Consider the following 16,335-nt stretch of genomic DNA (forward strand, 5'->3'; position numbering starts at 1 on the left):
TTCGTGCAAGGATATGGAACATATCGTAACTAGTTGAATCGTGAGAAACCTCGATAATTATAAGTTATTAATGAAAAATCAGTACGGTTTTCGAAAAGATAGATCCTTGCGAGACACAACTTGGGCTTTTTGCTCATGATATTCTTATTTTGGGAGAGAGCAAGGTTTCAGTGGACGCAATTTTTCTTGGTATTAAGGAAGCCTTTGACAAATTACCTAATAGTTAAGTACTTGCAAAATAAAAATATCCGGGGTCGGATTAAAGACCTTTTGAATGGTCGGGAACAACGAGCAGTGATAAATGGAGTTAGCTCTAATGCAGTAGAAGTTGTTTCAGGTGTTCCTCAGGAAAGTGTTATCGGACCTCTCTTATTACTACTTTACGTTACACTGACTACGTAGTCACCGGTAAGATGTTTATTTGCCGACGACGCAGTGGTTTACCTTGATATCTGCGACCCTGAGGATACAGCAGATTTATCAGATGACCTGAATGCTATGCAACGCTGGTGTGACACTTGGCAATTAGAACTAAACTTAAAAAAGTGCGTAGTGATTTTTGGAAAAAGAGCAATTCCCTTCCGAACGCCTCTTGTATTGGGATCACCGATATGGAAGATGTAGACTTAATTCAATACCTAGGCATTACCTTCACTCACGATCTCTCCTGGGTGAAACACATACAGTGAATACGTGGACAAGTTAACAAAAAATTAGGATTTATCACAAAAATACTGGGTGAATGTGATGAAAAAGTCAGAGAGAAATGTTCTATGCCGTTAGTTAGAATATCCCGTAAGTATATGGGATTCTCACGAAGTTGGGCTAATTTCGGAATTGGATTGCGAGCAGAGTAGAGGAGCTAGATTTGTAAAGCGTGTTATGATTAACTCAGTAGCGTATCCAAAATATTAGAGCAGTTAGGCTTGGAATCACTGACGGAGTGAAGGTTAAATTGCAGATTGAAGGTATTGCATAAATTGGGAGGTGGTCTCTTTAGCAGTGATGTTGAAAATGTATTATGGCCCCCATCGTACGACGGTAGGAGAGGTCATGTTAAGAAAATTAGAGAGTTTAAGTGTAGCACAGAGATTTTAGACGTCATTTTTCCCACAACGATAAGGGATCTTAATAACATTGTTCGACCGCGGTAGGGTTATTTTTGGGTAAAACATATTCTGGTAGTTATTCACCCCCTGCCACACACCCAAACGGTGGCTTCCAGGTAATATAAATAATGTAATGTAGAAAGTCACTGCACTGGCAATACCGACTCTCTATTTACTATCAACACCTGTGAAATCTGAGATACGTACAGGTTCCAGATAAGTTTTCTGTTCCTCCAGTATGCTTCAATCTTTTACAAAATGTTAATTAATTGTTTCCAGCTTACCCCGTTTATCACTTTTGTAAATTCCCGAAATATGGATATGCATTGTAGTTATTCTCTATTTTTTCTACTAATTGCCTCTTTGTTGCTTGGGCATCTCACGTGTCCAATTAATTTAATAACCCAAACTGATATACTCCTATGAATTTATTTGCTCTCCTCTCCATCATTTTTTATGATTTCAATTACTGCCTATACTTGTTGAGAAATCAAACTTCGGGTCCTATACTCCTCACATACTGCTGATTTTCCTTTTATTTGTGTGGTATCAATGCTCATCTTACAAGGCCTTACAAACTTCTCATATTCCTCCCTCATGAATGCTATGAATGAGTGCATAAAATGTCTTCCCCATTTTTTTAAACTCGTGAGTAGACTCGTAGGGTTGTTGTCAATTCCCACAGTCTTCTTCGATTTTATATCTTTTGGTGGTTTCTCTGTTTTTGAGTCAAACATTCCAGATCCTAGGCTATCATTATCGATATTTTATTCCCATATAATTTCAAACTATTTGGATAATTGTCTTTATCATAAGATTGCTTGAGGTGTCCATCTTGCCATAAGCTCCTTCCATTGATATTTTACCCGTTGCACCTCTAATAGGGTAAACGCGATTCCCTTTCTTGAGTCTAGACAGTTCCCTCATCTTTGTCTATAGCACGCCCATTTCGCCCTATCTCTGTAGTTTTTCCACACATTTGCACTGATCTTTCCACCCCAAGGCTTTACTCTTATTTTTTAACCCTTAAGTTTATTGTTCAGCTCTTTGCACCTTCTTTTTTCTGACCTTGTTTTACACGTTCTTCTATTTAATTCTTTTCATCTATCATCCTAACCTTTCGGAAACTGTAGCTCCCTAAGCATTTTTCTATACACAGTTCTTACTATTTCATTTGCCACTTGCTTCATCCCTTGTTTAAGGTGTTGTCAAGTATTTAGAGTAGAGTTAGTTTGGGATTATAATCTTGTGGTTATGGAATATAAAAACATCTAGTATTACTGAGTGAAGAGAGTTGCGAAAGTGGACAAAATAATACGTTACTGTGATAAATGTGATCTGGGAGCAGAATCAGGGCTCCGGTGATAAAATTTTAAATGGGAATCGGAATCTTTGAAGATATCCGAAAATAACTTAAAAGAAGGTTTAACGAGAGTTTCGGAAGTTAAAATGGTATAAATGAACATAAAAGGAACTGAGTACAACTGGCTAAATGGGAGCATTATGACATTGTGGAAAAGACAAGAAATTGAAATAATTATCCAGAACGTGGAAGTCGGGACAAGAGTGTAGCGTTAATTCAAATAATAATAAAAAATGATTCATGTATTTTTCAGTAGTAGTAATTAAGAGTAATTACAGCAGAATAATGAATACCTGAAGGAATAAGCATCGTATTCGATACTTTACTTGATTTATCCTGCGAAATAACGGTAACGGAGAGAGTATGATGATTGATTTTTGATAGACAGGAGTGAAGTCTGAAGTATCACTTGTCGCCTTCGATGATGCATCATGAAATGTGAAGAGGAAGGGAAAGAACAGTTGCCAACAATAGAATCGTGGTGCTTTAGTAAGTTTCATGGACCGAAAGAGTTACAAGTTAAGAGGATTTGAGATTTCTAGTGTAGTAAGCTGACCTATGGTAGCATATAAAAAAAGGGCAGAATATTAGGGGAATATTAAGGCAATTTAATGAAAGTAATAAGTAAGTTACATTTCCAAGGAAGGCGTACACATGAAAAATAATAAGTCTAGCTCTAATACCTACTGCGAACTGGAATAGTTGGGCAGACTTTACCAGTAATGATGAAGAAACATTAGTTCTGAACATTTGTTTCATAGTGTTACAGAAGATAAAATACATGATAGCGTCTTAAAGGTCGAAAAACGGAGCAAATACGTCTAAAATACAATCAAAATGAAGTTACTTAAGATTCCTTTAAGTAATGAGAAAGTAAAATAACACACCGCTGTGCATATTTATATATAAATTAACATGATATTTGATTGAAATTTGTTGAAAAATTTCTCGGTAACATGAATCGTAAATTCCCAAGTTCCATTTTTCTATATGGGTACACCATACTGTTGAATGCAATAGGCACTCTCTGTATATTGCGCCTCTTCAAATATGAATGGAAATTTTCCTCAGCTCGCATAAGCCTACCTTTTACTACTGTATCATGGGATGTCGGAGGAGGTATGGGAACTATTCCTCCAGGTCTGTTCTCCTCCTCTTCCAAAACGTTTTAATGCATAAATTTTAATATTTAGGTTCCCTACTCTCATTGTTTCCTTTTGTAGATGCTCTAGAAGTAGGCGTAATACTTGCCCGCTTTCGTGAATAATGCACATATTTTAGGAACCAATAAATAAAAAAAGGCTCCAAACGTACACAATACTCAGCGTCGGAGAATCCATTTTCTCAAATGCATTTTTAACCGATTTTTTATAGAACTCGTCTGAAGGTTTATTTCACTGACTTTCTCAACATTCTCCCGAATAGAGGTCTCGAAGTTGGGACTTTCCAATTTCCATAGTGTGTGTGTTGACTAAAAGCTCAAAAGACAACTCTCGCGTGGCTTTTACTGTAACAATATCCGGCGTCGTGAAAGCTTCATTTGGTACGGGGTAGCTATTAACATTACTACTGAAAGAGTATTTCAATTACGTACATTTTTGAATTCATCATGCAGAGAAATTTTTTTCATCGGTTCATGTCAAATTGCCTCAATATAATGGACATCGGTAGACTTAGAAGGAACTTTGCATCTGTTCTTTTTTGTGTAGTTGTTTTTGAGTTTGCTGCTTCTATTAAGGTGCATCTCAGGTCACTTCGGATGATATTTTGACGTTCATTGCAAAAATTCGTTAACAAATCAAAAAGGAGCTAGTGAGATATGACATGGATGTTTCATTGAATTAATAAACGAATATAACCCGGAGTCTAAGTCTAATCCAAAATATGAATGTGAGGCGATGCTTCTGCGCTGAATTTCAAAAATATATTTATCTATTTATCAGACTTTGAACTACATAATTTCAGTATTTCATTCTCGAGCGCAAATATTTTCTTATGCCTTCAGCCTCTGAAATGTTTTTAAAAACAAGTCTGTTGACGCATAAAAATATAATGGGAGAATTCTTAATTGCTGCACGCTAATAGGCAATTGCAAATATTAAAGTTATTATTTTCCACTTACCCCTTTTACTTTGGATCTGAGAAGTTGAATAAATTAAAATTACTTAAACCTATTAAATCAGCTACTAAGCCAAAAGAGGAATTTACAATACTTGTAGCCCCTTGATTGTTTAAGGCTACCTTACTGGAATAATTTAATGTACTACTAGTCTCATTTCGAACGTACAACTACAAAATCATCACACAGAGCGTTAAAAGACAACTTAGATGGCTCTCGTGACTACATACCACTACACTTAAGAGCCCTAACTCACACGGAACAAACATTTTCAGACCTCATATCATAAGTTATCTGACTAAATGATAAAAGACGTGTATAAATAAGCCATACTGAACTGACGCATAGTTTGCTTTGAATACATTCTATCTCTATGAATTCCTTCAAATATCAATAAATTGTCTACGTTTAGCTCACATTCACACCAATCTCCCCTGTGTTACGTCTTCAACGTCCCATTTCCTCTCTGTATTTCGTAAAAATAATAGACCTGGCTTCAATCTGCGCTTAATCTGATGCTTTAACGAATAGTTTCCGAACAATACGAGAGTATTCCCATTTTAAGTTTTCACTCGATCTTTCTTTAAAACTCTAGATAAACTCTTAAACTCGTAAATCATGTTTGTCTGTAAAAGATATTAATGCTTTTTTTCCTTGACAATTTTTGTAAGAAGGTTTACAAGGGTAAATGGACCCATGATAATATGAGCACAAAATACCAAAGGCGAATGATATTTACACTCTGAAACTGTTGAACCAATATATGTATTTATAAATACATACATTTTCACATATAAGGGCCATGTTTAGGCTGAATAGATGATGAATTGGTCTCTGTTGCACCAGATGTTTCTGTTAAACTGGCATATGACACAAAGATATTCTGTACACCAATCTGTTGTGTTATTTTTCCAGGCCTCTCGGTTTCATTTAGGCTTATCTCTGACCAATCAAGTCAAATCAATCTTCAAAATCATTAGTTTGGTCTTAAATTTTTCGGTTTTAGGATTTAATTGGTTAAATTAACCCATATTTTACAACTTTGCACAATTTTATTATTTGCTATAACACAAATTGTTAATCTAGTATGTGAGATATTATATGAATGAAACAACACGACAATATTTGAAAGGAAAACGGTTAATCATAATTCGGCTGTTCTGATGTAATTGAAAATATTGAGAGAGTAAAATAAAATTGAGAATGTTTCATATACTACGTAAATGAAAAAGCATACTTAAAAGGAAAAAATAAAATAATGGTATTTGATATTAAATGTATATGCAAGAAAAATGTATGGTGAAAGCTTTTTTCCTCACAACTTCACATGTTCCCGTTATCCTTTCTCTTTTTTGCGACGTCCTCTCCTGTGCTGAGGCGTCCCTGTCGTCTTCCCAGACGGTTTGCCTCTTCTATGACGCATAGTTGTCGTCTTTTTTTCTCATGACGGCTCTGTGGGTCGGCGGTATCAGGTCCCCTCAACTTCTTCATTGGCGGAAGGTCCGATAGGAGATTAAGACTGGCAATGGGTCGCTTATGGCAATACCGAGGCCAGACTTGCACCTCTAAGATTCTTCAAATAGCAGAATAGTCGAACTCTGCTAATTTTCCGAAGAAATCCTGCGCTGTCCTCGGGGAGGGTTTCGTCGAGCGTCTCCAAGTTCCCGTCGCGGTGCATGAGTGACACGAGGTCGTAGCGGTCTCGTCCCAATATGCACCCCGAGCGCAGTATTCTTCGCTACCTGAATTCGAGCAAGACTCGTCTTTGGCACTCTACACCATACCGGCGATGCGTATGTCTTTACTGGCAGCACGCACGCCCATGCTATAATCTTCTATTTGTGTCCATGCTAAGGACCGGCGGACGAAGAATTGGCTTAACCCATTTCAACTCCGCGAATCCTTTTGCAGGGACACGTTTTAACTGACATTTCCGGTGGAGCTTGCGGTCCATCAGCATACAAAGGTAGGACTTAAGACTCCAACGGAAGGACGACTCCATTCACCGACGAGTGTGATCAGGCGGCGCTCCGCTGCCAGAAAGAAGACAATTGCTTTTATATTCCTGGCGTTGACTGCAATCCGCCATCAACGGTACTAGATGAGGAGATCATCTACGGCGGTCTTCAGTCGCTTGACGGCAAGGATCTTATTCCTTGAGCTGAAGAGAAAGCCGCATCGTCAGCATAGGACAAGATTCCTTGCCACCCATGATTTCTAGGGATATCATGGCTGAAGATGTTAAAGAGAACTGACCCGAGCACAGAGCCCTGAGGAACTCCGGCTCCGATGAAACCCGGAGTCTATACCGTATCTGCTCACGGTGAATGTCCTTTATATCTAAGAAGACACGGCCACCATCCACTTGTTAAAGGTGTCCGAGATAAAGTCTGTTGTCATCGCCAACCGATGAACCGTAGAGTCCCGTTCGCGGATGCCGAACTGCTCTTCGGGAAGGAATTTTCCCATCCACATGAAGTCACAGATCGGCCCCTTCATAATTCTCTCAAATTTCTTTCCGAAGCCGTCGAAGAGAGTTGAGCTATTGGTTTCCATTCAGACAAAGAATTAAAATGCGGTGAATTCGCTCTTTTATTAAAGGTGTCTCTATCCCTTCGAAGGTTTTTCAGCCATCAAGGTGCTCTCCGCCGGCTGAAAATCGTAAGGTGTTTCTTTGTGATTCCAATTTGTTTAGACACATTTAAAGATATATTTTCAATATTTTGACTTAAATGATCAAAATTAGTCTGGTGTGTATTTACCCACTGCCACTCTCCCTAGCGGTGGCTTGCAGAGTACTAAAAATAAGAAAATGAACTAGATCACTCGCAATCAATACAAATACCAAAGAAATTCAAGGTTTATGGTGCATATACATTTTAATAGACTTTTATGTACTATGTATTTCGAATATATACTCTCATTCCATTGAAATATTATACCTATAACATGAGAACGATGGCTATTAGAGCATGATTCCATAATTGGCTTCCATTGTGCAAATATATTATATTTACCCCCCATACCATCAACTATCTGTTGAATTTATTCAGATCCTCTCATTTGAAATATTAACTCATTTTCTCGTTAAATTTCGCAAATACCACAGGTACAAATTCTATTGAACTACTTTATTGAAAGATTCGAAGTACTTAACGTACAATGACTTAAAAAATACTTAGAAAAACAAACTATCATTTTATAAATATAGTTGTCTATTGAAAACTCACTGCTCATAAAATATGATCAAAGAGCTTGATGATATATCAACACCATGTAAATTAGTAATATTACTGGAGTAAATTAATATTCTCAATGAAGAATTGAAATAGAAACAAAATGAGTGATCGAGTAAGTACTGTTTTCTCTGGAGTGAAATCTTCGAATTAAAATGTTCATTCCTGAATATTTCATATTTTAGGGAAATTATTTTTGCATGCTGGTTATTATTATTATTATTAGGTAATCTAGCGGTTAAGGTAGGTTTTTGGATGGACACAGCTCGTAAATAAATATTTTGTGACTTACAAAACACAACATCCTACTCTACATCTGGTCCCTCTTCGTCTCTGAGTACCTTCTTCCTCCCTTCATCCCGTCCAACATCCCTATCCTGTTCCTTCGCTTTCCTCGTTTGCCTAACAATCTCCCCTAAATTACAGTCTTCAACATCCCACTGCCGGTCAATACACCCCTTATCCATTTTTCCTGCCTCCATGGGATTTCTCCCAAAAAACCCCTCTCTTCGCCCACCATACCAAGTACTTCCTCATTTGTTTTCTTCTCTGTCCATTTCACCACCTCCATTCTTCTCCACACCCACATTTCAAAAGCCTCCAGTCTATCCTCCTGCTTCAATGACCACGTTTCCGCACCGTACATAGCTACGCTCCACATCAAAGTTTTTACTAGTCTTTTCTTAATATCCTTACTCAAAGTCCCTCTCATCAACTCCCTCCTCCTTGTGAAAGCCTCTTTACCTAGCGCAATTCTTCTCCTTACGTCCCTACTACTTTGACCCTGTTGGTCCAAAACACTACCGAGATACGTAAACTGTTCTACCTGCTCTAATTTTTCGCTCCTATTCTAATGTTAAGCTTACCCTTTCTCTTTCTAGAGAATCGCATAATCTTTGTTTTATTAATATCTATTCTCATCCCATACCTGTTGCACTGAATTTCCAATTCACTAAGCAATGCTTGCAGCCCCTTGGCTGACTGACGAACTAAAGCTTGGTCATCAGCAAACCTAACTGATTTTACGAATTACCCGCCCACTTTCATTCCTACCTCCAGGTCTTCCCATGCCTCTTTGATCAATTCCTCCGCATACATGTTGAACAGCAACGGTGATAATGGGCAACCCTGCCTTACACCTCTTCCTAACACTGCCCAACCGGACTCCCCGTTCCCCACTCGCACCTGAGCAGTCTGAGACATGTACAGCTTGCGGATTAGCCTCCTTTCCCTCCAATCTATTCCTATTTTCTGCAATACTACCTTGATCAAAAGGTTCCCGGAATAACCACCGTGTGGCGCTCCCATCGTTCCGATTTGAGTTCTGTTTTTTTTGTTAAATTGGTACATCTGTTGTTGATATTCCCTTTAAATCTTAGTGTCATAACTTGACATTTGCAAAAGTTACGTAGCCAAGAGTACATCTATCTCTGTGTGTGTTGGCGATTTTTTACAATTGCAGAAATGGATTTAAATTTGCAACAACGAACTTGTATTAAATTTTGCGTAAAAAACGGATTTAGTGGCGCACGGACGTTGGAAATGTTGGAAAAGTGTTTCGGCAACGATTCTCAAAAAAAACGGTCGTTTACCAGTGGCACGAGCGGTTCAGAAGTGGTCGTGAGTCAATCGAAGATGATGAACGCAGTGGCAGACCATCGACATCGAAAGTCGGTGAAAAAATTGATAAAGTAAAAGAAATGTTGGTCAATAACCGCAAATTAACCATCAGAGAAATAGCGGAGGACTTGAACATTGCCTATGGATCCGCCCAAGACATTGTGGTTAATGATTTGGGTTTCCGTCGTGTAGCAGCAAAGTACCTCAATTTCATGCAAAAAAGAGACCGTGTTGACGTCGCAAAAGACATGATTTGCGAGGCTGAATCCGATCCCACATTCATCAAAAGGATCATTACTGGAGACGAGACGTGGGTTTATGAGTACGACACGCAATCCAGACATCAGGCAAGTGAATGGCGTTCACCAAATGAGCCGAGACCAAAAAAACCACGTCGTTTTCAGTCAAAAAAGAAGGCAATGCTGACGGTTTTCATGGATTACAACGGTGTAGTGCATCATGAATTTTTGCCAGAAGGCCAGACAGTAAACAAAGAGTATTATTTGGGCGTTATGAGACGTTTGCGTGAAGCAATTCGCCGAAAGAGACCAGAAATGTGGGCAGAAAACTCGTGGATTTTGCACCATGATAACGCACCGTCGCACAGTGCTATCATTATTTGTAATTTTTTGACGAAAAATGCAACAAATACCATCCAACAGCCACCGAATTCACCTGATTTGGCTCCCTGTGACTTCTTTCTGTTCAATCGAGTTAAAAAACCATTACGGGGAACGCGTTTTAGCAGCCGAGAGGAAGTAATGGAAAAATCGCAGGAAGCACTGATGGACATACCGAAAACCTAATATAAAAAATGTTTCGAGGATTGGATCAAGCGCTGGCATAAGTGTGTTGCAGTCGATGGGGATTACTTTGAAGGGGACAATATAGATTTAGATGAATAAACTTGTATTTTTAATTTTCTGAATAAATTCCGGGAAATTTTTGATCAAGGTAGTATACTCATTAGTTTTTCCCAATTCACTCAATCAAACGCTTTTTCGAAATCTACGAAACAGGCAAATACCTCCTGATTGTGTTGTATATTCCTCTCGATTAATAATCTCATTACTGCAATGGCATCAAGCGTACCTCTCCCCTTCCTAAACCCAAACTGATCATCCCCTAAGTAATCATTTGCCCTCCTCTCTATCCTTTTGTTTACGATCCTGGGAACAACTTAAGCTGCGTGGGATATCAAGCTAATTGTCCTGTAGTCCTCACATGACGTGGCCTTAACCTTTTTCGGAATAGGAACTAAAACTGATCTCACAAAGTCTTCCGGCCAGATTCCTTCCTCATACCTGTAGATACTACGAATCAGCCCATATAGTCTCTTCCTCCCGCATTTTCTAAACATTTCAAGAGTTCCGCGGGAATGTTATTCACCCTCACGGCTTTATTTAGTTTTATCTCCCTTAATGCCTTTTCTATCTCATCGTCGAGTATACCTGGACCTAAGCTCCTCTACGTCATGCTCCTTTTCTTTCTCTAACTTTGTAGGTGTAAATTCTTTACTATACAGTTCTTCAATATATTCCTTCCATCTCTCTTTGATCTTTCCTGCGTCAACTATTATCTTACCCGCCTCCTCCCTAACTCTTAGCATAGATCTCTCTTTATTACTTCCCGATAAAGATTTAACTTTGCTGTACAGCGCACCGTTTTCACCCTTCAACTGCAAACTTTCCATATCCTCACACTGCGTCTTCCACCATGCTTCTTTTGCTTTATTTGTTGCCCACCTCAATTTATTGTTTAATTCTTTGTACTTAGTTTGTCAAACTCTGTATTTACATTCTTTGCATGCTAGTATTTCACTAAAAACAACCATTAATCAGAAATACCAGGAAACTGAGGGAGATGGCGCAGCAGTGACTTATAACAATGTCATATGCTAATATGCATTTCAATGCAACGATTCCAGAGTGTAAAAATCATTTGTCATTGCAGTAAAAGGTTTAAATGAATTAAAACGTCTCTTTCCTTTCCTCGCTCCCGTTTCTCATAGACATCTTGAAAATAAAGGAGATATGAAATATTTTCGTCACCCATACATATTTTTATTATAGATATTTATATTTCAGCTCTTTTTTCATTGATGTATAAATAGTAGTTTTCATACAAAAGTCGTAACATAATACAGATTATTTCCCATGTGAGGCATTTACTATCCACATTAAGTATTCGTTGTATATACTTTCATTTGCGACCAAAACTTATTACCCTCGGGAATAGGTTCCCAGATTAGTGTGTTTTAATTTAATATTTGGAAATAAATTTTACCTTGCAATAATAAATGAGAGTTTTGATGGAACTTAAGGGCATTTTCGGGTGCGAATATGCGCTTTAGATATGTTGGGTCTTATATAAACAATGTTTTTTACGTGAATTCCTTTTCCGCCCAAACGGGGGTTTCCTCATTTTCCCTTCAAGGGCTGTGAGTTCCCAAGAATTCATTAATTTAAACACAAAATTCCTATCAGCGGATTCTAGAACCCTTGACTAACAACTTTTTTCATGTTTTTCACAAATTTTGAATTCTAGATGACAAAATATTTTTTAAGAGTTTTTTAACTTCTAGATTAGATCTTAGAGAAAGTTTTATCTTCTAATTCTCTTATTAAATTACGTGTGTGAGATGCACGAAAAAAATTCATATTTCATTTCATTCTGACAACTATTAAGGTTTTTATTTTGCCTTCATGAAACTTGAATTTTAAGTAGAGCTCAGCTCATGACAGAAAATATTTTTTTAATCAAGAATTGTAATTAAAACGTAAGAATTAATATCGTCGGTTCCAAATATTTTCGGGTAGTGACGTAACACCCCTGCCACACGCCCTTGCTGCAGATTTTGGGGTATTATGATGATGAAATGTTTCTGAAGAGTTTTCGTAATGCATTCAAAGAGTTATCTTAGAAAATAGTGGAAAATTGAGCTCAAATCATCGGTAGGTCGATTCCGGGTATAGAGGTCCTAATTTTGCTAATTAGTTATGATAATCTCCTGTTTGGGTAGATACTTAAATATTTCAACGTTAGATTATAATTTACCTCAGGTTTTTGGTCTCCCTTTGGGTAATAACGCTGTTACGCCCCTTGTCTGTGAAATACCATACTGCCAGTCGTCCTAAAGATAGGCTGCTGAAGCAATAAATTATGGTAACATTCGTGGTTACACTTCCAGTTAAACCAATGAATGCACATATTTTATAAGCGACCGCTTTAAATTCATAATGCGCGGAGGAGATTGTAGCATCCAAATAAACGTCTTCATATCTCGAGAAAAGGCAAGGAAATATGAAAATAATTACTTTATGAAAGTTTTAGCCTGAGGTAATTACGTGATTTTTATGTTGACGATAAGAATATGGGTGAAATTTGATGATTGTTTATCCAACTAAAGTTGGGGATATAATATTTATGCATGGAAAAAATGATTTGGTGTCTTTTTTGTACTCTATGTGGAATTGAGAATGGATTTTAATTTAATTAAGTCTTTTTTTTAATTTATCCTTTTTATGTCTTGAGCATATTTTGACCGACTGCCATTTAATAAAGTATAATATCTATTGTAATATCCACGATAATGGCTTCCTTGTGATAGATTTTCTGAGGAAATCAGCATTGAAGGATATTTCAAGGATTGTGGTAAGATAAACTTGAACTTAATTAGTGTATTCTTCAGTGTATAAATGTTCATTTAGCTTCTTGGTAAATGTCACACCTAGAACGATACTTTGGTGAACTTAGCGACGTAAATAAATCATTAGGAGGACCATATTTGGAATAAATCAAAGGCCAAACGTACAAAAAAGCTAAAACTCTTAAATAAACATAAAATATTCTTGTTCAGTGTAAAAATGTATCCTTAACCGCATTTTACCGTAGACTGTAGGAAAAATAATGAAATAGGATTAGAGAACTGATATGCAGAGCTGATAAATTTTGAAACTTTATTTTTCTCACGAAAGATTAGAGATCAGAATAGTTGTTAAAGAATTCGATTTTGTTGATTCAGGAAAAAAATAAGCCCTGAGTTTTAGCCATTATTCCATTTCGTTCACTCTAATTATCGGAAACCACTTTTAGTGGCCGGTCTCGCATGGGGTAGAAGAGTATTGTAAATTTAGATTCTGTGGTGCATATAAGCTTTGCAAGCTATGTAAAAAATATATTTCTACCGATTGAATTTTATAACTTCTCTTTCAGTGTAATCAGTAATAACTGCTATTGAAGGAGCATAGCATTTCTATCACGAGTGTGATAAACTTTTAATAGTTTTCGATGCAGGCAACCACTAGAAGTTTGATTCTCAGCTAAAAACCTTTTTGCCGTCCTTTAAAGATGAACTTCACAGGGAGATATTAGCGCCCGAACGTGAGAATAAAAAAAGCTTTAGAATGAGGGTGTGGTGTTACGTCGGTGATGAAAACGGAGCCACCTTTAAATGGAAATTTTCCCATTACGCAGTCTGTGGCAATACGACGGCGTGGCTACGAATGAGACCTTAATTTAAATAAAGGGAAAACACCTTCATTTTAGAAGCTCCTATTCAATACCGGGGATTAAGCCCAGGCGGGATGTCCTTATCTGCGGATAAGAGACCTCCACGAAAGAATTGCCCGCTGAAGGAGAGGGGGAGCTAATAATGGAGTTCTCAAACTCAAGCTGCTCGCCCGATTCCAAAAATTAAAAATGCTATAAGAATGAAGATGCCCCTCCATCTTCTGGATAAACTTCAGGCTGCGGTTTTCTTTGGGTGATAACGAATCATTTATTCGTAATCATTAGTTTTTATCAATACCCTGGGTTTAACCTTTTCCGGCGTCTTCTCAATCCGGGTTCGCTGGACTCCCAACAGTCGAGTATCTGGAACTTCTAATTATAGTGCAAAGTTATATTCCCTCAATACAATGTGAAATTCACAAATCAGGATAATGGGAGCCAGTTCCTTTCCCTGTGGTGTCTATGGTTTCCCAGGATATTCCGTCACTCGGAAAGTCAAACAGCTCGGGTAAAACTGAGGGTTTAAATAAAGGCGAGCATGGAGGATCCGGGAATCGAAACCGGGTGGTGAGGTGGCTAGCGCACTGGCTCCCCACCCAGAGAGCCCTGGTTCGATTACTGGAGACGGCAGACTTTTATCAGTGGTATCCCGATCCATCCTTGAGGTAAAAGGGAGAACTTTCGTCCGTCCGATGGGACGTCAAACTGCAGACCCCTTGGTACCTTTTCTTTACGAGTACGCTAATGCTTCTCTCTAACCTTTCTCCTTTCCCATCCATCCCTACTGACTCAAATGTCCTCAGCTGTCGGCCACCTCCCCAAAATTAACTACTACTACAAAATTTTTGTTTTCATCTAAAATTTTATGATGGAAATAATCGTAGCATACTCCAATTTGAAATATATTTAAGTTGTTTCTAAGCTTAGAGTAAATACCCTTCATTTCAATCTTATTGTGTTCTTCTTGATATGGATGTTAGAAAACAATTTGGGAAATAATACTTACGTTCTTTGTATTTTCAAGATATGTCTCGTAATTAGATACACTTATGGTTAACCATTCCAGGGTTGAATTTAATTACTTCGCTCATATGATGCTTTGATAGGAAGAAAAATAATATTATATATATATATATATATATATATATATATATATAACACTTTTTGAAAGACTCACGGACGTGAATAATAATGTATAACACTTAGCACTAGTGGACACAGACAAAAACACAGAAACACACAAAAAAAGAGACACTATTTTTCGAATTTTCGGTGGTCGTTGCCACCTTTATCAAGGAGGAGAGGGACAGAACTGAAGGGAATACGAGGGCTGGAGCGATGGATGGAAGGGGAAGGTGGGGAGGGAATTCCGAAGGGACGGGTTTGGAGGGGCAGCGTTAGAAGGGTGGGGAAAATGTAGAAGGTGATGGGGGTGGAAGGGGGATGAAAATATAATTAGAACAGGGTAATTAGTGCCTAATATTGGTTCCTGGCCAGTTCCAGGACTCCAAAAGCCAGATGAAGGATTGCTCTAGTGTTTTCAGTTTCAGAGGAGGATCAGAGGCTACAATAGTTGCCACCCATATCACACAAAACGCTCCATTCCTTACTCCCTATCCACAAGGGGACACAGAATTTGTAGTGACCCTGATTCCCTTGATTATTTCCTTTCAAGTCTACACTGTTCCCTCCTAAAAAGAGGTTATCCCGAATCCCTCCTGAACAAAAGAATCCGAAAACATGCGTACACTCCCAAACCTTCCTCCACCGCAGAACCCCACCCTCTCTCAATTTGCACTACATACTTCCCGGGCTTAGAATCTATACGATCAATCCTGAAAGACCTCTACCCTATCCTAAAAAATCATAATGCCACCGCCAACCTTTTTCCCAAATGCCCCTCAGTTACTTTCAAACGCCCCGCCAACCTATCCGATCTCCTCAAATCAACAAATCCACTCCTTAAATCCCCAACCCGTCCTAAAACCACTCCAACGCCTTGCAATAAACCCAGATGTAAAACATGCCCTATTTTCAAAACCAAAATCCCATCCGTCTCCCACCCGCTTTTTAACTCTCTCCCACCAATTCCCTCCTCTACTTGCACTTCTAGCAATGTAGTGTACCTTCTGAAGTGCCAACTGTGCCCTGCCTATTATATTGGGCAAACCACCACACCCCTCAATATCAGAATCAACAACCACCGAGCCTCATGCAAAAACTCTTCCTTCATTGACATGCTCCCTATCCCCAAACACGCCTCCGAACACAACACTCCCTTTGATAAATGCTATAGTGTATCAATCATAGCATCCCTCCCACCCTCTGATCCTCCTCTGAAACTGAAAACACTAGAGCAATCCTTCATCTGGCTTT

This window comes from Hetaerina americana, unplaced genomic scaffold (genome assembly GCF_022747635.1).
Source record: "Hetaerina americana unplaced genomic scaffold, ioHetAmer1.1.p SCAF_7, whole genome shotgun sequence".
NCBI lineage: Eukaryota > Metazoa > Arthropoda > Insecta > Odonata > Calopterygidae > Hetaerina > Hetaerina americana.